Consider the following 24,041-nt stretch of genomic DNA (forward strand, 5'->3'; position numbering starts at 1 on the left):
CTATGTTCCTAACCAGTATTATATGTATTGTTCTTTCGCATAAACTAATTTATTTATTTATTTTTGATTTATATGAAATACACGCCCAAAGGCATTCAGTACAGAAAAATTAAAATATATACCTTTAGCATACCTATGTTATTGGTAATTTAATTAAATTTAATTTGTTATTGTGCGTACCTATTGATTACTTTTAATGGTGGTAATTTTATTATGTTAATCTTTTTTTGTACCTATAACCAGTGGCGTCGAACGTGCATTTTGCAGATTTGAGCGTGAGACAGGCTGTGCAGAGCGAATTAAATACACGTTGTACTGGCATAACTTATCGATCACTGCAGATACGGTCGTCATGGTATAGGTACATGAGTCAGCTTGTCCGGTGCGTGACTTCCCTCAAATCTTTGAATAGGTACTGTGTTTATAGTTGTTACTTGTTTGAAACTTCTTACAACATGCATATACCTAATAGTACATATTATTTTATTTGTATGTAATATACATAATATATTAATAAATAATATTATAGGCTCAAGAGGACGTCGCACCCGCATATTATGTTGTCTCCGTCTTAAAGGTGTACGACATAGCAAATTTTAAGCTCAGATCACGTTTAGCCCCGTTAATTTTAAAATTAGAGTAAATTGACCTCTTATAAAATTTAAAGGTAAGAATATTATCTAAGGCATGGCATCGGTTTTTTGTTATATTTTAATTTTAAATTGAGTTATGACTGTTATGAGTATTGAAAGAAGTATAAACAATTTATAATTTTAAAATACTCATAATTAACTTTAAAATTGAAATATAATAAAAAATTGATGCCATGCCTTAGATAATATTCTAACCTTTAAATTTTATAAGAGGTCAATTTACTCTAATTTTAAAATTAACAGGGCTAAACGTGATCTGTTGCGCGTAAAATTTGCCATGTCGTACACGTGTAAGACGGAGACAACATAATATGCAGGTGCGACGTCCTCTTGAGCCTATAATATTATTTATTAATATATTATGTATAATACATACAAATAAAATAATATGTACTATTAGGTATATGCATGTTGTAAGACGTTTCAAACAAGTAACAACTATAAACACAGTATTCAAAGATTTGAGGGAAGTCACGCACCGGACAAGCTGATTCATGTACCTATACCATGACGACCGTATCTGCAGTGATCGATAAGTTATGCCAGTACAACGTGTATTTAATTCGCTCTGCACAGCCTGTCTCACGCTCAAATCTGCAAAATGCACGTTCGACGCCACTGGTTATAGGTACAAAAAAAGATTAACATAATAAAATGACCTAATACAACATAAAAGATTAACGTTATTTTTCGTATTAAAATTGATGATTAAATAGCTTTCCAAATTATAGGTATTTTCTATTACATAAATATGTTTGCTTAAAGAAAACCGTATACATAACCGTATAATAATATACAATACAAATCATTAAAATATGCAACAAATATGCGGAAATTTTTTTAAAAAAATGTAGATACTTACAGAATTTCATCATTTACGACACAGTAATAGTGATGTTAATTAATATTATATCATAATCCAAAACAAATATTTTTTTAGTGAAATTGCTTGACAATATTATGAATCTATTTAGAGGACCGCGCCACCGAATGTGTTGTCTCTGTCTTACAAACACATAACATACCAAATTTACGCTCAGCAGTTCAAGTTCTATACCGTTAGCTTACAAATTAGAATGAATCGACGTATTATGAAACTAAATGGTAAGAACATTATCTGTGGTTTTATGGAAGTTTTTTACGATAGTTCAGTTTTAAGTGAGTTATGCGTGTACCTATAATAAATGGTAAATTAAAAATGCTCATAATTCACTTAAAAACTGAATAATCGTAAAAAAAATTCCATCAAAACACAGATAATTTGCTTACCATTAATTTTCATAATAGGTCGATTCACTGTAATTCGTAAGCTTATGGCATAAAACTTGAACTGCTCAGCGTAAATTTGGTAAGTAACACGTTTGTAAGACGGATACAACATACGCGGGTGTGGTATCATCTTAAATATTTTAACAGCAGTACAAGTACTCTACTCAGAATAAGCTTGCCCACTTTCGCACTTTCAACTAAGCCGCTTGGAAGGGTCCAGCCCAGCCCTCCTGACAAGAGTCAGATGCACTGTGATTGGTCGTCAGTGGTCGACCGCTGCCGTTACCCGTCGCTGACTTTCGCCAAAGGGGTCACACCCTTCTAGCGGGTTAGTTGAAAGCGCGAAAGTGCGCAAGCTTATTCTGAATACTACATTATATAATTTAATTTCTAATCAATGTACAACGAATATCAATTTTTTTCAAGATACCTATGCAAAAATATGCATTAATCAACAAATTTGAAAACAAATTATCTTGAATATATTACATTATTACAATATTCTTAATAATTAATGACAAAAATCTAAAAATTAAAAAGGAAAAAATATTAATAATATTAACAAAATAAAATTGAAATAATAATTATATTCTAATGTTATACATTTAAAAACATTTGTATTTTTTTTTAATAATTGGCCTGACATACAGTTTTATGATAACTGAAAACATTTTAATTTAAAATGAAAATCATTGACGTCCATAATTATTTTGACAACTATTGTAACTGTTTAATTATCCGTCCCCGTTAATTACATTCTATTTTAAACTATTACTTAATTATTTTAATAGGTAGTCGAAGACTAACGACGCCAGTCGTCCAGAACAACAATATTCTCAAACTGTGGGTTTCCAACAAATTATTGATTGTCGCCAACACAGATATAATAGCTATTAGGTATAGTGAGTATTTTGTGTAATTATCGTTTTAAAAGGGTCGTCGAAACCCCTGGTGACATTACGGGTGGCCAAAATTGTTGAGAATCACGCCCTCCTGCATAGGCGGAAATTGGGGGGGGATTGAGGGGTCTAAGCCCCCCCTAGAAGTTCAAAGTACAGGTCTTAGCCCCTGCTAATTTTAAGTATTTTTGTTTTTCTCCTACTCATTGAGTATTTGAGTGCTTTACATTTTTACAAGTGATACACATGTTTTAATAAATTATTAATCATTATGTCTAAGAAATTATTTGATATTTTTAATGTTATAATATTATAATGAATAATTTTATAGCTTCACATTTTGTTTTATATTTTAAAATGGTTTTTTGTCAAACTAAATTTTAATTATTATCTACATTCTACACAGACACACAGTAGATACCTCATTCCTACGCAGTAAACTTATTTTACTTAGATGACTTGTTACTATAAAATAATTTTGGTTGGTACTTGGTCATTATTTCTCGCAAGCGAAGCGAGTGGTTTAGTAAAATGGGGGCAAATATGTTACTTATACATTTTGTACGAGGGACCTCTTATGGATTTGCCGACTTGATATGAACCTTTTAATCCGCCATTGGTTATAATTCTAAATTAAAAATGAATAAATTAATAATTTCTGTTTATAATACTTCTAAAATGTTTAAGATAAGGCACATCATATTTTTTGTACTTCATTATGGTCAAATTGTTTAATAATTGTCTTGTTGAAATAAATAATTGCGAGCAGCTCTAGTCCAGTAGTACCTATAGAGGAATATTATAGCAGTAAATAGTTGAACAGTCTTGCCCAAGATTCTGTATTATAGCAGAGTTTATGTATGATAGATTTTTCTTTACACGTAAGAATTATCGAATACTCACATTTATACCTACATGAAAACTAAACTTTAAATCCACTTCTACATATTATATAGATGGAGGAAAAGCTTATTGGAATAAAATAACAGTGTTGTACTATTGTTATACCAACAATATTATGAAGTTTATCCTCTGTCTGACCTTTGGGCGTATTTTCGACGGATATCGGGTTATTATAATAATGATTGCGATTAATCATTATGTAGTGTTTTTTTGTAAATATATATTTATTATCAATTATAAATATAGTATGTAGGATGTAAATATTTTTTATTCGAGTCAAAATTAAAACCATGTCTTACTGTACGATGTTACATATTATTATATATTTTAAGATTTATGCCCTTCGTTATGAAATTAGGTACTCACAATACTCGACATTATAACAATATACATATAGCGGTAGGGATATTGTCACTTGAAACTCGAACTTGATGAATATAAAGTAAAATCATTTTAAATAGATATAATAATATTTTTTTAATAATATTATTACAAACCATTGTAAAATATATAGGTAGGTTACCAGTTATACGTAGCTTATACATTATTGTATGTTCGTTTAATTGTATATGACATAAGGTCGTATCCTTAAATCTTTATAATGCCTGCATTTGTATTGTCATCTCTCATGCCTATATTCTGAGAATTTGGACGGTCACAGGTCACAGATAGACCACATGCACACACGTCATGTACACATTTTATTGTATTATAATTTACAATATAGAAGAAATGTTAAGGAATGTAATGTTGATGAAATTGGAAATTTAAACGAAAAATAACGATTTTAATTTTTATATACGAATGCAATATGTATATTAAAATATTATATTTATATACAGTGTACCTAGTACCTAGTACCTACGTAATAAAGATCGTCTGAAACTCCAAATTCATTTATATTTAAATGTTTACTGGAATAAGTTAATTAACGTTAAGTGCATCACAATCGTATACATATATAATACAGGTTAGGCGAGGTTATCTTATACGCTATCAGAAGTTTTTAATTATTTTGAGCTCATATTATATAATTTCGTAATATATTTAATATTTAAGTTTTTTTTTAACAAGTTTGTAAGTTAATAAACCGTATTAATTTTCTGATAATCATATATTTTTTGTTAAGATAGTCTGATAATAAATTGAAAACTGCTTCTACTGACATTCTAGTAAGTAGATACATGGTACCTAATAAGCAGTATTATTACAAATAGAGGACGCGACATTTAGTAGGTATATTGTACATTTGGATTTACTTAACCAATTTGTACGCTACATAACATAATAACGTAATTAATTAAATGATATCCGTACATTATAAGTTATAACACATACATAGATATATATTATATATATATGATTTAGGTGCCTATATAACTTATGTTATCATATATCGATGTGTATAGTAATTTTTTATATTATACAGCATATAGGTAGTAATAAGATTTCGTATTAGTCTATGACAGTGACTCCCAACCCGTGGCCCACGAATGTATTCCATGATGCCCGTTACAAATTTTTAAAATAAAATATTATATACCTACAATGTGTAACAAAATTATATTATAATATATATAAATATTATACTATTACACACAACCACAAATACGAGGTTTTTACACGTAGGTACGTATTATTATTATAAAATATACAGTGTCGGTGTATCGGTTAGGTTAGGTTACTAATCCCCAAAGATATAAGTAACTGTTGGATACAGCTGTCAACATAATAATTAAAAATAATAAAAAAAATATACAATCTTAATGATAGTTATAACTTATTATTTTGTATTATTATATTATTATTATAATATTGATAAATAAGTACATAATATTATAGAGGGCCGTAGTAAACTAGTGAACCAAAATCGATAAATTCTTAAAAACATTAATAGGTATTATAAACGACTGTAAATAAAATAAATGACATTGGATCCAATGGGTACGTATTAGATTGCTGGATCAATAAAAAAATATATTACATTATGGTTATAGTTAGGCCCCGTTGACGGCAGGTTCTCGGGAGTGGTTGAGTAGGGTGTTGTTCTGTGCGGCGGTACGTAATCGACAAACCTCCCTCTCCACCCCACCGCACCCCGACCCAACGCTACCCTCGAACTGATGGGATGATTTCGGCAACGTCGCCACGTTGCCTGTAGTCTTTTTGTTCGAAAACTCCAGCGTCGACAAAAACCAACGACTATAATCGTGCACTCTACCTCTCTTCTCAGGAGTTTACCTTGTCTACTACGCTATAGTACCTATTGACAATACATATATCCCGATATATTAATATGATGATAACCGTATATCACTGTTCGTATTTAACGCTGATTTTTGTACTTTTTCCGATTATTTCAAAATCTTCTGCGAAACTTTGTTCTTTTGATACCCTAGAAACAAATTTACTCAAAACTTGAACTTCAAAATTTAACATCAAACTTTCTACAAATAATAATTACCAAATTCCCAGTATGGAAAAACGTAGGAGATATTTCGTATTTATTGTTAACCTTTTTTAGTCACAAACAATAACAATTGTATAAAAAATAAAAATACACATAAATACATATTAATAAACACGCACTGAGCTCACATTTCTCGGTAATCGGAAAAAAATCCTTGCAAATTTAAAATATTTATATATTATTCTACATCTTGAAATACTAATAAGTAATGACTAGCTTTAAAATTAAAATATGATAACAATTCTATGATATTACTTAAATAAATCTTACCTTTAAATTTTATAATCGGTCATTTCACTCTAATTTTTAAATTAACGTGATCTGCTGAGCGTAGCATTATTAGTTTTTTTTAAACAAGTATTTAAAGAAGTATATTTATTTTTTATATTTAAAATGACTTAAATATTTATATATTATATGACTGTGTAAGTGTTTTTGTGGAGACAGTATATTATTTACCGTTTCCACTTCATGAAATAAACAAATTTTCATTGTCGATTTCGTCTACGATTACGGATTAATTATACTGTTTCCGATCAGACATCAAAATTATATTTTAATAAATAAATATTAAATATATTTGACTATTAAAAGTATCCAACTGATACTTTGATTTTATAGTTTAATTTAGAAAAAATTGATACTCGGAGTCGTGAAAAATTACCTTACACTAATTATAAATAACATTAGTGTCGTTACTTTTTCCCGTTTAGATAATGTTATTACTTATTATTACTTATAATAAATTATAAAATTGATCTCTTATAGATAAGAAACGAAAATATCACGAGCTGTAAAATGTAATATAATGTTATCTTACAAAATAAATTTAATTTAAATTGGTAATTAATGCAACACTAAATAATTTGTGAAAACTGACTAAATAATGACGTGATTAATACAAATTATTTAATCAATACAATTAATTTTCGTAATATATTCTATATACAGAGATAAATAAATTATACTATAAACTATTAAGCATATACTTTTATAGATAACTATAATAGTTGTTGGAATAATAAATTGTGTACAAATATAAAAATAATGATAATTTATTACCCGCGATAGTGTTGGAGAAATAATACGCTCGCTGAGTCACTTTCCAGTTTCGTGGAAATTTTTTAGCATTTTTATGATGACACGTGAAAAAATATTAAATATAATGTTGTTGACACGTAAAAATGTCCTATGTGGCAAAATTATGATTTTGAGGTTTTGGTATCAGAAAAACAATTTGCTATTTATGGATAAAATCTCCAATGTTAAGACTTTAATACACAATATTTTTTTTTCAGGTTACCTTATGAATATAACCATAATTTTAATGAATAAATAAATACAATAATTATTGTTAGATACATTGTTAATATTAATTATAAGACATCCACACATTTTATAAAACCCAAAAAACTGGAAAACAAATGTATAAGAATAAAAAAGTTCTGTGTATAGAAACTTTTCATTCTTAGAACTAAATGATATTATATACATAGAACTTTTTTCTTTTTTTGTAATTCCATACAATAATATGTTTACTTCTTACCAGAGTTACCGACACATGCAATATCAATATTTATAATGAAATTTGTTTTTACATTATTTTAATGTTTAATCGGAAACTTTTATTAAAAAGGTGGGTAAGTGGATGTCGCTCTGCTGTACAGTAGGTTACAAGTGGGTCACTGTAATGGATGGTGTTAAATTTGAATTCAATGATATAATATCATTGTATAATAAAACGATTCTGAGCGAAAACGGTCAGTCAGCCTATGATATTACCAAGTATATTTGATGATATTGTTGTGAATAAAGTAATTTATAAATAACCTATTTACGTGGAGCTTATAAGAGCCTTGTTTTAAATTTTCAATCCTTAGCCATAAAAGTTAAACATTTTATACATTTTTAACTACAAAATAATTATTAAATTTTAAATTTGATAATTTTTGTCAACATTTGAACTTTAAATGCTTATACAAAAATATTGTCCCTATGTATTTTTAATATTTTTCAACTGCTGTTAGAACGATATACCAGGAGCCTTATATTAAATTTTCACGCTTTTTTACCCAACAAATAAAATTTTATTGATATTTATAGACACAAAAACTAAAAAAATTGAAAACTGACAATGTCCGTAAACAGCTCAAAAAGAGTCAAATTATTTTCAAAATTGTATCGTGTATATAAAATACTAATACAAACATTCAGTGAAATATTCAAGTATCTACAATCATACGTTTTTTAATAACAACAAAATAGGAAAATCGTTACATGAGATATCGAGTGAATATCAAAATATGTTGTACAAATATGAATTTCAAACGCTCATAAAAATTTAATTTAACTTTATTGTAGACATTCTTTTTTTGATAAAGGTAGACAAACTTATGGATAATCTTGTATTACATTTTCAAATCTTAGATTTAAAAAGAAAAATTTTTATGAATTCTCAACTCAAAATAATTTGCTAATTTTCGTGATTTTTCCGTATTTTGTCAAGATTTGAACTTTAAATGCTTATAAATAAAAACTGTAAATAAGGATTTTTAATTTTTTTCATCTGCCTTTGAAAAAATAACCTAGGAGCCTTCTATTCAATTTTCAAGCTCTTTTACCCAACCGATATAATTGTATTGATATTTATAGAAAAAAAAACTAAAAAAAATGGAAACTGAAAATGTCCGTAAACAGCTCAAAATAAGTCAAAATATTTGGAAAATGTTATGGTGTATAGAAAATGCTAATATAAACATTCAGTCAAAATTGCATGTACCTATGGTCATTTGTTTTAGAGTTGCACCAAAAACCAAAATCAATTTTCTCAAAAACAGATTTTCGTAAAAATTCCCGTTTTCCCTCAATTTTTCTTTTGTTTTTCACGTCTCGTTTGAAAACTACTGAGAATTTTTACCTCCCAAAGTACCAACTAGATTCACTTTCCTATCAGAAAAGTTACTGTTGAAGAAAATCCATGCACTTTTACTGACCTAAAAGGTGATGAGACACAAAAAAAAATAAAAATATACATCATTGTAAAATCAATAGATTCATCGCTTCGCTCAGAGTCTAAAATTTGAGCGTTTAAAAAATTAAATTGCTTAATGTACTTACCTATTTTTATTATTTTTATTATATTGCAGATTGAGACTACATTATAATTTATAACTCCGGTAATACTATAACTATAATAAGTAATATCACTTTATCACATCATTACACGTCTTAAAAAACATTAGAACAAAATTATAAATAAAGTTTGTGGCAATTTAAAGTGATAACATACTAAATAGTTTTTAAATTCAGTTTTTAATAATAAGTTAATATTATTAAGTCTATTTTATATTATGCCTACTTTTACAAAAATACTGTACGATATTATTGTAATTTTTGTTTTTATTGTATCATCGACATGTATTTTGATAATACCTTTTAATACTAACCAACATTGAATGACGATAAAAGCTTTTCATACTTACGTAAACTCATCAGAATAAAAAAGTTTTATCGAACTACAACCATAATCACGATTCAGTAATTTTTCATGACATAGAACATTTTCATTTTCTGTATCTCACTAAGTATTGTATGTAGAAACACCATTTTTGAGTAAAAAGATGCACAGTTAAAAATAAAAATAAATGTATGCAAAAAAATGACTTTTGAAAAAAGTGGACATAGAACCTTTTCATTCTCCGCCGCGCAATGTATTCAGTATAATTTTTGTAAATAAATGCAGGTAAAAAAAAATTTTAGGTTTCTATCGGCTATCAGTTTTGTTTTTAAAATTCATATAAGAATGATTTTAACATAGGAAAAAAATTTGTTACCCATGCATAAATGTGAAATTTGGTTTGATACAAAATAACATTAATTTTTTTAAAAATTGATTTCAGATACTTATAAGGAGTTAGGATATGCTATTAACGTAACTAATTGTAATGTACTAATGTGTGTTATGCGCGTTACATTATGCGGAAACATACAAACGTATGAGTAAGCTATAAATATGCCACAGTTTTGATTTTCGTCGACAACAACGCGTTTTCTAAGAAAACCACCCGCCCATACGGGTCGCAATTTGCGTACCATTGGGACAATATTATTATGATTATTTATAAATAAAGTGATATTCAGAATAGATAGTTTGCCTCCCCCCTCCCCTTGGACCTACACTGAGTAAAACTATTAAATAACTAATGAGACATACTGATTTTTCGATGATGAATTCCATATTTCTATTAATTTAGTTTCTATTTAATTTCATCATAGTCTGTAGTTAAAAAAATAATACATAACTTGAATATTAAAATTCTTGTTTTGTCGCTAAGAGCCTGCCACGAAACACAGAAACGCTAACCACTTACGCCGTAATTCAAATGATAAAATAATAGATTATATAAACTGCTTGCGCCACCTGTACGATATTTGTTCCAAACCGATATGAAACCGTGTATGAGGTTCATAAAATCACCGTTAGGGCTGTTGCGGCTGAGGCGCAGGCCACGGCTTGCCTGGTCGCGGCGCCGCGCACTCGGACTGACAGTTCGCACTTTTCATTCGTCTCGGAAGCCGTCTCGCTCACCAGTCCTCGTCGTTCGCGGTGTCCGCTCCGTAATATTACGATCCGAGCCGTTATTTTATGTTTGTGCCGTTGTTTTCGATAATTCGATATGATATTTTATACAACTTCCGCCGCCGCCGTCGTAATAACCCAACCTAATTACACTCAAGTCGCCGTTTCTTTCTGTACTGCCTCAGTCGTTTCCTACAGTGTTTGCCACCATCTTCGAGTTCCACTGGTGTAAATGTTCTACATGGCAAACAGGAATCTTAAACTCCGCCGGTACGTGTTTGACAGATTGTCGGACATTATACGTGTGGTTTGGTGTCTGCTGTCGTGTTCCCGTTGTGACACCCCAACGTGCGGGTGTTGGTCGGTGTGCGCGTCGAAGTATCTTCGCGTCTTCTTGCCTTCGACCGGCATTGCGATTACGTACGTAATAATTACCTTTTTATGGAAACTATATAAAAATATTAAGTCAACATTTTTATGCAATCATATAGTACAATATTTTGTTACAATCAAAATAAAATATTGTTACTCAAATATTAATTATCAAAGCACTATAAAATATTCACAAAATATTATGTTATGTGAGGTCTCATTACAATAATATTTTTCTGTGACTCGATATCGGCATTGAGAACTGTCGCCGCGTTTGGATTAGACTTCATGGATGTCTTCAACATTTCAACGTTGTAGTATCGTTACTCTGTTCCATTATATTGTATTATTATTTATTAATTTTTATAGGTAGGTAGGTAGACGAATCTCAGATGAAAAGTCCGAAAATACACAATATTCAATTACATTTTCATTTACAATTATTTAATTTATTACATTTGTGATTTGTATGTACAATATATTATTACCTATATAATTAATATTCATTTAAACAATTTATTAATTTTAATATTATAATAATACATTTTAATTTAGTTTAGTTGTGGACCATTATAAGGTAAAAAAAATACATAAAAATTATTATTTTGTGGGATTTAAAAGTAAAAAATTACTAATAATAAGTTGACAACAGATGAATTTTTTAATCGCATGAGTTATTGTTAAAAAAATGTATTTATAATAATAATATATTATATTATATTATAATAATAAATGGGCTAAAATGCACTTTTCCGACCCCCTCACGATTTTCAATTTTTTTGTTGAAACCATTGGTCTTTTTATGCTTATAACGATGGTGTACATTTTTTACCGGACACTATTATTTTAGAAGTTATAACAAAAGTTTGAGATTTTACGTGTATGTGTGATTGCGCACAACACTACTTGACTGCCACTCGCAGTGCCTATATTAAATAATACATTTTATTTTTTTTAATTATTATAGTTCTAAAAAATATGCAAAAACAATTTTTTTATCAATTAGATAGCCTTGAGTTTCATTAACATTACCTATGAACTATGTATGTTAAACGTGTATTAATTAAAAGAATAGATAGATAGATTTTTAACATTGAAGAATTGCGCTCATGCGAATAAAGTAATTAAATAAAATTATACTTTTACTATTCTTTATTTAGAGCTATATAATATGCTTTTGGAATGTGTGCTATGAATTTGAACACATAATGTACACTGTAGATAATTACTATCTTTTGTTTTTGCCTTCTAATATGGTAAAAGCATTGTTTCTTTCTGATCAACTTCATGTGGTTTAATCATATGGCACAGGTACAATTTTTCAAGAATTGAAAATCTTATTAAGGTTTGACATCTTTAATCTTTATACAATGTTGTCAACATTTGGAATCACGGGTTACCTATTACAAAGTGCATAGATTGAATAAAATATATTATAATATGGAATATCAAATATATTTTACGTATATCTTACCAGCAGGGGATAATATTGTACATAAAATAGCACGGTTTAATGCTGTAATGCGTTCAATTTCAGTTATATTTGGTCTGAACGACAATTCATTATATTTATTTACAGTCTCAATAAACCTGTGACGATAATCTACAGAAATGATAGATACCTTGTGAGATTTTTACTAGACACTAGGTATGATTTAAATTATATGTATAATTATTTTACTGGACATAATTCATATTCTTCAATTTTTCTAAAGACCATTGTACATTTGTACCTAAGACTTCAAATTTGAAATAATTTTTTTCATCACAATTTAATGTATATTTGTTTATTTAATTTGTATTTAGCCCAATGATGATTCAAATTAAAACTGTTATGGAGAATGACCCATTTTCTCGAGCATTTTCTTCAATCAGTTTAAGAAAATGTATTGAAATGTATTGAAATGTATGGTACCTAAATATTTTGAATAAAGCAATGTTTAACTACCTTAAATGCCGTTATACCTAAGATACTTTAAATGTGACATCATTTTTTTTCATAACATTCAATTTATATGAAGAATAGCGCAAATCTTAATTCAGCACAATTTCTGTATATGCTAATGTATTTCACATTATTTTACTTTAGTTGCTGACTCATGATTCATGAATAATGTTTTCCATGTCTGGTACTGGAAGCAGATATTTTAAATATTGCTATAATATAAAAATAAAGTAGATAATATATTAATTAATAACATACCTTGGCAACATGAACCATGTCTTTGGGATCGAACAACAAAATATTGTTATTAACAATACATAAAAATGATCTCATACGTACCTATTTCTATCGTAGCTATCTCAATTTCTTACAATTGCATTTTCTTCTCATTTGATTTAGCCAGTTCTATAGGTAACCTAACCTAACGTTGAAGAATTGCGCTCATGCGAATAAAGTAATTAAATAAAATTATACTTATACCATTCTTTATTATTTAGACCTATATAATATGCTTTTGGAATATTACTAAAATTATGTTGTTAGGTTACTGCAAAAGCCATTTTTTTAAATCGTTCAATATAATATTCAAATTCTAAAACACATTAATTTTCAATTTCGATAGAACTAGAATGAGTTTAAGTATCTTATGTTTATGAACTGTTTCGCTAGATTCTGAGACTGAACTATAGTTTTCTTTTACATATAAACTTTTAGTATTACAAGATTACAAGATTATAAAAGGCTTGCTTTAATACCTAGGTGAACAAGCTATTGTTTACACCTTAATTTATTTTTCTGATAACCTGCATTGATTTTTTTTTGGATCTTGTGCTCTTTAAATTTTTTAACTTGACCTGTATACCAATATTCTTTTAAGCTTAGAAAAGGTGTTCTTATTAATGTAGTAACGAATGTACTATACAACATAACCTCTAATGTATAAGTATGATGTATGTAACTTTATACCTATACAATATTATTAACACAATACTACAAACATCATTAGTTTTTGTAACATGTATCACACATTATTCTTGCTGCGAATCAACTGTATTTTTTTGATCATCAATATATAGCTCTTTAAACATATTAGCACCTATAATTAACAATAAATTATTGTAAATGTTCCTAATTTTTATGTAAAATGCATAAAATAATTTAAAATTAAGTATAAATCTTTACTTTAATTGCTCTTTTATTGATTCCCAAATGTTCACATTAAGCATGTCATTCCAATCATGTTTGAATTTACGAAGCCAATAACTTATTCGACTACAGCACATTGGACACTGGTATGCCATTAAATCCACTTTACTTTTGAAACACTCTAGAAAGAGTGTATGGCCAAATAGCATTGTTACGGGTTGTAAATAAATGCATCTGCTTGCTATACAAAATACTTCTTCAAGATCTAGTTTTTTTTGTATTTTTTTCTGAAAAATTATAAAATAATATGATTTAACTATATATCATTTTTTACTAGTATATTTTCAAAGTAAAAAAAGTCATCCATGTGATTAGAAAAATCTTAAGAAGTAGGTACTTTATAACTTACGGAATTTATTGTTTGATATCTTGTTTTCATTTTATTACAAAGTCAAAACGATTAAGTGATAGATTGTTAAGTTAATTTCTCAAAAACAATGACACAATTATCATAACATCATAGCAAATTAACCGCTCAGGGCACAGGTGTGCTGAATAAAACCATCAAAATTAAAGATAGTATTATTGTAAAATAGAACTAAGACTACCCTGCTTTTCCTAAGTATTTTTACTTTTCTCATACCCCGTAACAACATTTTTCAAGCATTCTAAAAAAAATATTATAACATGAAATTGAGCAGCTTATCAAGTTCACATAACCACATATTGCTCGCCTTTCAGTCATTTAAGACACCCACCCTCTTCTTCTGGAAAGTCCTTAGCTAACTTTTATCCACATTTATGTTTAATATTTTGATCGATGTTCAACCTAGCACCTTGTAATTTGAGATTGAACATATTTTGTTGTTGTTGTAATGTTATACGAAGGTCGTTGTATCAACTGACCACCTTCATACTTTTACGGTGTGATCATTTAATTTTTTTGCTACAAATTTGTATTTTTTTAATCGTGAAAATTTCCATTAAATTTAATAATGGTGGTAATTATTATATGAAGTAAAAACAATTTTATGCTTGTTGATTTTTTTAAAAGTACTTTTAACGATATAATTGTTACACGTTTACTTAATTAAACATAATTAATGTATGATATGATTTGGTTCTGAATTATAATCAATGTTTCTAACTACAACTACATATAACGTAATTATTTATAAATAAAAATGCTTGAAATTTTATTTAACTATTATATTATTTTAATAATTAATCGTATATTAATTGTGTACTTATACTTGTATTATACTTATTTGTTCTCTTCCACCACATTTGTTTCAAAATTTATTAAAGAAAAAAAAACATATTATTGGTTGACATTATTGCGTATGACTTTTGTAAATACATATAAAAAATTGGTCAAGTTAGCAGTTGTTTTATATATTATTCAATAAATGCATATGTATGAGCCCCTGGCATGGTCTAAAGATTTGTAAGCTCATTATACATTTGTTATAATTGAATGAACATTGAATCATGAATTACAACCAATAAGCTCAAGCATAATTATTTGGATGTATATGCTAGCTTGTATGCATGTGGTAAAATCATTTTGACTGTTTAAAACTATTAGGTATATTGATAATTCATATGCCTTTATACAATAGAGTTATACAAAACGTTATCCATTAACAGTCAAAAAAGTGTAATCAAATGTGTGGTAAGGGATATTTCACAAGTAGTGGTTATATAAGTGTATATAATTAATATTATCTTAATTATGAATTTAAAAATAATATTCTAACCAAAATAGAGTAATTTTACTTAAGCCATTATTTTAACTGATCAGTTATAATGTAAATGTATAAATTTAAATAAAAATAGAAAAAAAATGACGCAAAAATGTGGAAAAAAAAATTCAAAATTACTGCTAGAAAAATGGTCATTTGTCACAATTTTAATTAATATCAAATCATGATCAATATACTAAATTGTTTCTATTTTTAAAATATTATATCATACATGAGTTATTTAAATGTTATATTATGAAAAATCATGGTTATGAAGAATTTTAATTAAATATAAAATTTTATAAAAATTCAATGAGCGTAAAATATAGTTTTTGTTTTGATAATTTCTTAAAAAAATAATATTGAACTATTAGTTTAGTTTAGTTTTCTCAAAATTCATTACTATCAACAACAATTATGAATTATTTTCAATGTACTTTTGCTAAGGTAGTATCATCGTCTTAACTATTTATAAAGCAGCTGGTAAAATATCATCAAATTATTATGATTTTACCATTTGGGGATAAGAATATAGTAAGTTTTTGAAGTAAAACCTCTTTCTTGAGGTGTGGGTGGGTAAAAATCGTAACCACCTACATGTTATTACTTCCAATAATAGTCTCAGCAGTGTCTTGTGTAGTCTTGCCCTGTTCAACATCTTCAGAAACTTGGATCCACCTATAGAGAACAAACATAGATTAGATGCATAGATAGACTTTTATTTATATTTATGCACGTTTTTGATATTATGTTTCCATTCTTAAGAAGAAGTCTCTACACTCAGAATTTGTATTTCTTTGTTATACATTATTAACATTTTTTAGTTTTGCTGAAATATAAATTTTAGTTAAGTTATCACAAAGTCTAATACCCAATGTGGATCTTTTCGCTAATATGTAGTAGCATATTTTCTGGCCGCAATTGCATAGCCATGAAATGTTGATTGCTTATGGTCCTTACTACTGATGCTATAGTCCAACAAGATATTTATCAATGGTCCATTTATCCAGTGTTAAGACCTGTGAAATGGACGAAGTATTGAATTTTTATCTAGTATTTTTCTTGCGCTATTTCTAACGTATTGCTTCATACAAGAAACCTGACGTGGGCTACGGCGGGGTGAAGTATCGTGGTAGTCCGGTCCAGATACTGTGACGTTCGGGATGACACTCATAATTAAAATCACAAATTAACAAAACAATTGGTGTGTGGTGTAGAAATATCCACATGAGGACGTTTATTTGAAACAAGAAAGTTAACAAATCGTAACGGCGTGGCTAACGCCGTGAGCAGGTATATTAATGTAATACATAAGAGAACACAACGAACATATGATATTTATACGGTGTGGCGATGGCCGTGGTAAATACGCGAAAAAGATGAGAACCGTGTTCACAATGTTGCGTGTATGGTACCGAAGAAAATCCTTACTGGTGCATTAACAGTCGGACGGTTGGTGAGCGAGAGAGTTGCCGGCGGCTGGTACTTGCTTTACGGGACTTGCCTTCCCGTTCCACCTTCTGCCTTTTGACGTGGTGGGAGTAGTCGGCGGTGTCGCGTTGTCGTAGCCCGTTGTAGCGGTTGACAAGGTGCACAGAGGTGGCTCCGACGTTGTACTGGTCGTCGTTGTGTACCGTCACAAACCATTATCATAAGCTTATATTTCATTACTTAATTAAGAGTCGTTATCGCACTTCTACCAAAGCTCAGTCAGTGGTTAGAAGTATCTACCGTCGATGAGCATTTCGAAATCCCTAGGGTAGTAATTACCAAGATTTCTGTGCATAGCCTTGAGATGATAGCATTGTTCTTTTTTATCAAAATATCTACCATTATAATAGTATACTCATTCTATGTAACAAATTCATGAAGCAAATATTGCAGGTCAGGAAACCGCGGTAACTCATCAATTATCCATCGCAATGATTCCTTCTCAGCGTTGAACTGACTTTTGTTCGTATTTACATTTACTGATGTCCCGGATGACGTCCGGTGAAATTATTTTCAATACATGGTTTCCCTGATGAAATTGGTGCATATCAATGCATATGGAGAAGAAATCATCAATTACGTTTAATGTCGTTATATATGGTTTTTTCTTCGTAAGGTTAAAAAATCGATATGTTATCTTCTAAAAAATATTTATTGATTGTAGCTCTTTGTAGGAATTATATAATATAATAATTAATAATATCTAGGTATATATTTGAATAAAGTATTTTAATCATCGACGGCATGTGTTTACTTGTCATTGTATTGGATACTTTTGGTCCATAATATAATTGATCATACTTGATTATACTTGGATCATCAATTGAAAATAGTGGTATTAATCTAATATTCTATGCATGTTGGTAGTATAGTTAATATCTATAATTTTGGAGATGGCTACTTTTGGTGTCTGATATTGATCAGCGCTGGTTTGATCATCTTTCCTTTGTTTTCGGCAGTATCATTAATATTATAATGTAACGCACGATGTCATTACAGTGAGTGTTAAAACACCTGTGTACAGACAACCGGGCGACGGTGTCGTATTTATAATCGTTTTATATTGTATTTTATATTGTACAATTTATATTATTTTGAAGGCAGTGTTATATACAATGTTTATTAATATTAACTTTTAGCCAAAGTTATATAAGATTAAATAGAATAAAATAATGATGTATTAAAACATACTTAAAATTAAAGTCAACTAAATAAATATCACAGTAATATTTAATAGAAAACTTATATAAATTGTATTTTCTATTCAGAAAAGCAAAATATTCATGATTAAATGTTAGACATTATTTTAGATTTCTTTATCCTTGAGGAAACGCGAGTTGGTGTAGGAATAACTTATTTTTCCTTTCGTGTTTTTCTACGTATACTTGCTGGGTTTTCTATTACGATTTTGAGAAAAAAACAATTTAGAACATTTCAATATTTGTGTTTCCATTATCCAAGTTGTTGTGTCGATTGAAGTTTCTGTCTTAGTATTTAATAAGACCATTGCCTCTGTTACTACTAGCTGCATGTTTGTTTAATTTATTTCCTCCGGTTTCAGAGGTTCTGTAAGAACTATGGGAATTATTATTGGTATATTATTATCTAGTTGTTCTATTTTTCCTCATCTACTCTGTTGTACGAACATCCTATAGTTCTCCAACTCATTCCCTCTAGGCTTAAATTCATCAACTTGGGAGGAGTTTTCTGTCGATTCTGAGTAAAACTAAGGTGGATAATCAAGTGGTTCCCACTCCATATACAACAATAATGTGTCTTCTTCGATTTCATCGATTGGTTCATATATTAATTCAGTATTAGCCTCTTCAGGTTGTAGGTCTCGTAACCGGTTCATCAAATATATAAATTTCCACTGGGTCCCTACACCGTCGTAAGAAGATCCTATTGGTATCTCGGTAACGTCTTTGTCTATCCTCGATGGGTTCAGTTTTCAAGTTGAACAACGTCGTACGAAAAAAATTTACATGTATGCATGGAAATTCGTGTTCGTAATACCGGTACAGCTGGATTTCGTTACACGCATTTTGCGCTATCGTTGCCAGACTGGACACGGAGAAAGTACTCTCGTCGTCGGTCACGATCACGGCCGTGCCATTCTAAACTGTATCCAATGTATCTCTTGCGCAGTTTCAAACTTATTACTTCCTACAACAATGCAGTATCGTAAGCTTATATTTTATCACTTAATTCTTGGTATATAATAAACTGTTCTGGTTTCTTACGAAATTGAATGGCATTGTTGCACCTTCTGTTCCGCGATTATCTTTTTCACCTCATCTCTTTTACGCTATAATGTTCTGGTTGTAACATTTCGTGGGTTTAATATCAACGAGTCGGGTTCCTTGGTGATTTCACCCTCCCACGCTGAACATAATTTCGCTTTGACTTTCTATCCTGTGGCCGGTTATCTCCTCTGGTTCAAGATTATGGGCAAAACCGTCGAAAGTCGGGCTGCTCGCATGCTTCTTAATAAAAATGCTCAAATGTCACACAATAAATTAGGATATTTTTTTGAAATGTCGATACTCACGATAAATGACATCATGATACTTAGTAAAAACGTAATTACATTTCGAAACATGCGATGAAGGCCAGTTTCACAACAACTGGACCAAATCATTTAATGTTATCATTAAATCAGAATATATAATATAAGGTTGCCGATTAATGCATTTATGCATCCGATCGTTTTCCCTTGAAGTTTTATGTTTCAGATTTGTGTTATAACAATATATATAAATATTATATATTGTTTCTTTATACTTTTATAAAAAATAATTATAACTTAGGAGATACTACTGCTCTATTAGAGTGGATTGCGTCCGTCCCACTAGAAACTGATTTCCAGACGATGACCGCTTTTATATTACGCAGCCACGTCACTTGTGGACATGTCCCAAAGGCAGCCGTATTTGTGCTCGTACACTAGACACCAGTGATAGCTGCCTGTAGCAGTCTCATCACTTGTCGTACTGTTCAACAGGCCACCGTATTCATGTGCATACCTTGGACACACCAGATTGCCTCGGGGTAAAGTATCCCGCCACGTGGCCAAATCCAAGGGACACCTGTTATCCCGCAGCTATGACAGACACTCATGTTGGCCGTCGCCGGGCGCTTTATCGCAGACGATCGAGTTGTCCCAACGGAAATCACTGTTCGTGTGTGTACCGCAGGTCCCCGAGTGTCCGTTGGCCGTGGCGTACTCTCACGGAAAGCCCGGGTAGCGCGCGTACTTGAGGCACTCAAGCTGTCCTTTTTCATATGCTTTTCTGTATTTAAAATTGCATACAAAACTGGGTATTTTCCAAAATGGTTGTTCATAATATTAGATACTTTGCCTATTTTAAGTACTTTAAATAATACGAAATCTCTTGTATCTGTGATTGGTACATCGATCGTCGTGATCAATATATTGAATTAGATCGTTAGAGCACTACTTCATAAACCAGGACCGCCAGTCGCCGTTTGGATGCAACTGGCCACCATTTGTGTTCAAAGTTACGATTTCAAAAAGCGTTTCGCAACATTCATTTACATGTATGCATGGAAATTCGTGTTCGTAATACCGGTACAGCTGGATTTCGTTACACGCATTTTGCGCTATCGTTGCCAGACTGGACACGGAGAAAGTACTCTCGTCGTCGGTCACGATCACGGCCGTGCCATTCTAAACTGTATCCAATGTATCTCTTGCGCAGTTTCAAACTTATTACTTCCTACAACAATGCAGTATTGTAAGCTTATATTTTATCACTTAATTCTTGGTATATAATAAACTGTTCTGGTTTCTTACGAAATTGTATGGCATTGTTGCACCTTCTGTTCCGCGATTATCTTTTTCACCTCATTTCTTTTACGCTATAATGTTCTGGTTGTAACATTTCGTGGGTTTAATATCAACGAGTCGGGTTCCTTGGTGATTTCACCCTCCTACGCTGAACATAATTTCGCTTTGACTTTCTATCCTGTGGCCGGTTATCTCCTCTGGTTCAAGATTATGGGCAAAACCGTCGAAAGTCGGGCTGCTCGCATGCTTCTTAATAAAAATGCTCAAATGTCACACAATAAATTAGGATATTTTTTTGAAATGTCGATACTCACGATAAATGACATCATGATTCTTAGTAAAAACGTAATAACATTTCGAAACATGCGATGAAGGCTAGTTTCACAACAACTGGACCAATTCATTTAATGTTATCATTAAATCAGAATATATAATATAAGGTTGCCGATTAATGCATTTATGCATCCGATCGTTTTCCCTTGAAGTTTTATGTTTCAGATTTGTGTTATAACAATATATATAAATATTATATATTGTTTCTTTATACTTTTATAAAAAATAATTATAACATAGGAGATACTACTGCTCTATTAGCGTGGATTGCGTCCGTCCCACTAGAAACTGATTTCCAGACGATGACCGCTTTTATATGACGCAGCCACGTCACTTGTGGACATGTTCCAAAGGCAGCCGCATTTGTGCTCGTACACTAGACACCAGTGATAGCAGCCTGTAGCAGCCTCATCACTTGTCGTACTGTTCAACAGGCCACCGTATTCATGTGCATACCTTGGACACACCAGATTGCCTTGGGGTAAAGCTTCCCGCCACGTGGCCAAATCCAAGGGACACCTGTTATACCGCAGCTATGACAGACACTCATGTTGGCCGTCGCCGGGCGCTTTATCGCAGACGATCGAGTTGTCCCAACGGAAATCACTGTTCGTGTGTGTACCGCAGGTCCCCGAGTGTCCGTTGGCCGTGGCGTACTCTCACGGAAAGCCCGGGTAGCGCGCGTACTTGAGGCACTCAAGCTGTCCTTTTTCATATGCTTTTCTGTATTTAAAATTGCATACAAAACTGGGTATTTTCCAAAATGGTTGTTCATAATATTAGATACTTTGCCTATTTTAAGTACTTTAAATAATACGAAATCTCTTGTATCTGTGATTGGTACATCGATCGTCGTGATCAATATATTGAATTAGATCGTTAGAGCACTACTTCATAAACCAGGACCGCCAGTCGCCGTTTGGATGCAACTGGCCACCATTTGTGTTCAAAGTTACGATTTCAAAAAGCGTTTCGCAACATTCATTTACATGTATGCATGGAAATTCGTGTTCGTAATACCGGTACAGCTGGATTTCGTTACACGCATTTTGCGCTATCGTTGCCAGACTGGACACGGAGAAAGTACTCTCGTCGTCGGTCACGATCACGGCCGTGCCATTCTAAACTGTATCCAATGTATCTCTTGCGCAGTTTCAAACTTATTACTTCCTACAACAATGCAGTAACGTAAGCTAATATTTTATCACTTAATTGTTGGTATATAATAAACTGTTCTGGTTTCTTACGAAATTGTATGGCATTTTTCCACCTTCTGTCCCGCGATTATCTTTTTCACCTTATTTCTTTTACGCTATCATGTTCTGGTTGTAACATTTCGTGGGTTTAATATCAACGAGTCGGGTTCCTTGGTGATTTCACCCTCTCACGCTGAACATCATTTCGCTTTGACTTTCTATCCTGTGGCCGGTTATCTCCTCTGGTTCAAGATTATGGGCAAAACCGTCGAAAGTCGGGCTGCTTGCATGCTTCTTAATAAAAATGCTCAAATGTCACACAATAAATTAGGTTATTTTTTTGAAATGTCGATACTCACGATAAATGACATCATGATACTTAGTAAAAACGTAATAACATTTCGAAACATGCGATGAAGGCCAGTTTCACAACAACTGGACCAAATCATTTAATGTTATCATTAAATCAGAATATATAATATAAGGTTGCCGATTAATGCATTTATGCATCCGATCGTTTTCCCTTGAAGTTTTATGTTTCAGATTTGTGTTATAACAATATATATAAATATTATATATTGTTTCTTTATACTTTTATAAAAAATAATTATAACTTAGGAGATACTACTGCTCTATTAGCGTGGATTGCGTCCGTCCCACTAGAAACTGATTTTCAGACGATGACCGCTTTTATATTACGCAGCCACGTCACTTGTGGACATGTTCCAAAGGCAGCCGCATTTGTGCTCGTACACTAGACACCAGTGATAGCAGCCTGTAGCAGCCTCATCACTTGTCGTACTGTTCAACAGGCCACCGTATTCATGTGCATACCTTGGACACACCAGATTGCCTTGGGGTAAAGTATCCCGCCACGTGGCCAAATCCAAGGGACACCTGTTATCCCGCAGCTATGACAGACACTCATGTTGGCCGTCGCCGGGCGCTTTATCGCAGACGATCGAGTTGTCCCAACGGAAATCACTGTTCGTGTGTGTACCGCAAGTCCCCGAGTGTCCGTTGGCCGTGGCGTACTCTCACGGAAAGCCCGGGTAGCGCGCGTACTTGAGGCACTCAAGCTGTCCTTTTTCATATGCTTTTCTGTATTTAAAATTGCATACAAAACTGGGTATTTTCCAAAATGGTTGTTCATAATATTAGATTATTTGCCTATTTTAAGTACTTTAAATAATACGAAATCTCTTGTATCTGTGATTGGTACATCGATC

General features: G+C 31.1%; 1 pseudogene; it reads right to left on the minus strand.

Moving 5' to 3' along the window:
* Nucleotides 1-18,759: 18,759 nt before the first annotated feature.
* On the minus strand, nucleotides 18,760-23,183 carry LOC132947771 (uncharacterized; annotated as a pseudogene).
* Between the last annotated feature and the right edge of the window lie 858 nt (nucleotides 23,184-24,041).

This window comes from Metopolophium dirhodum, chromosome 6, assembly GCF_019925205.1.
Source record: "Metopolophium dirhodum isolate CAU chromosome 6, ASM1992520v1, whole genome shotgun sequence".
In the NCBI taxonomy this organism is placed as follows: domain Eukaryota; kingdom Metazoa; phylum Arthropoda; class Insecta; order Hemiptera; family Aphididae; genus Metopolophium; species Metopolophium dirhodum.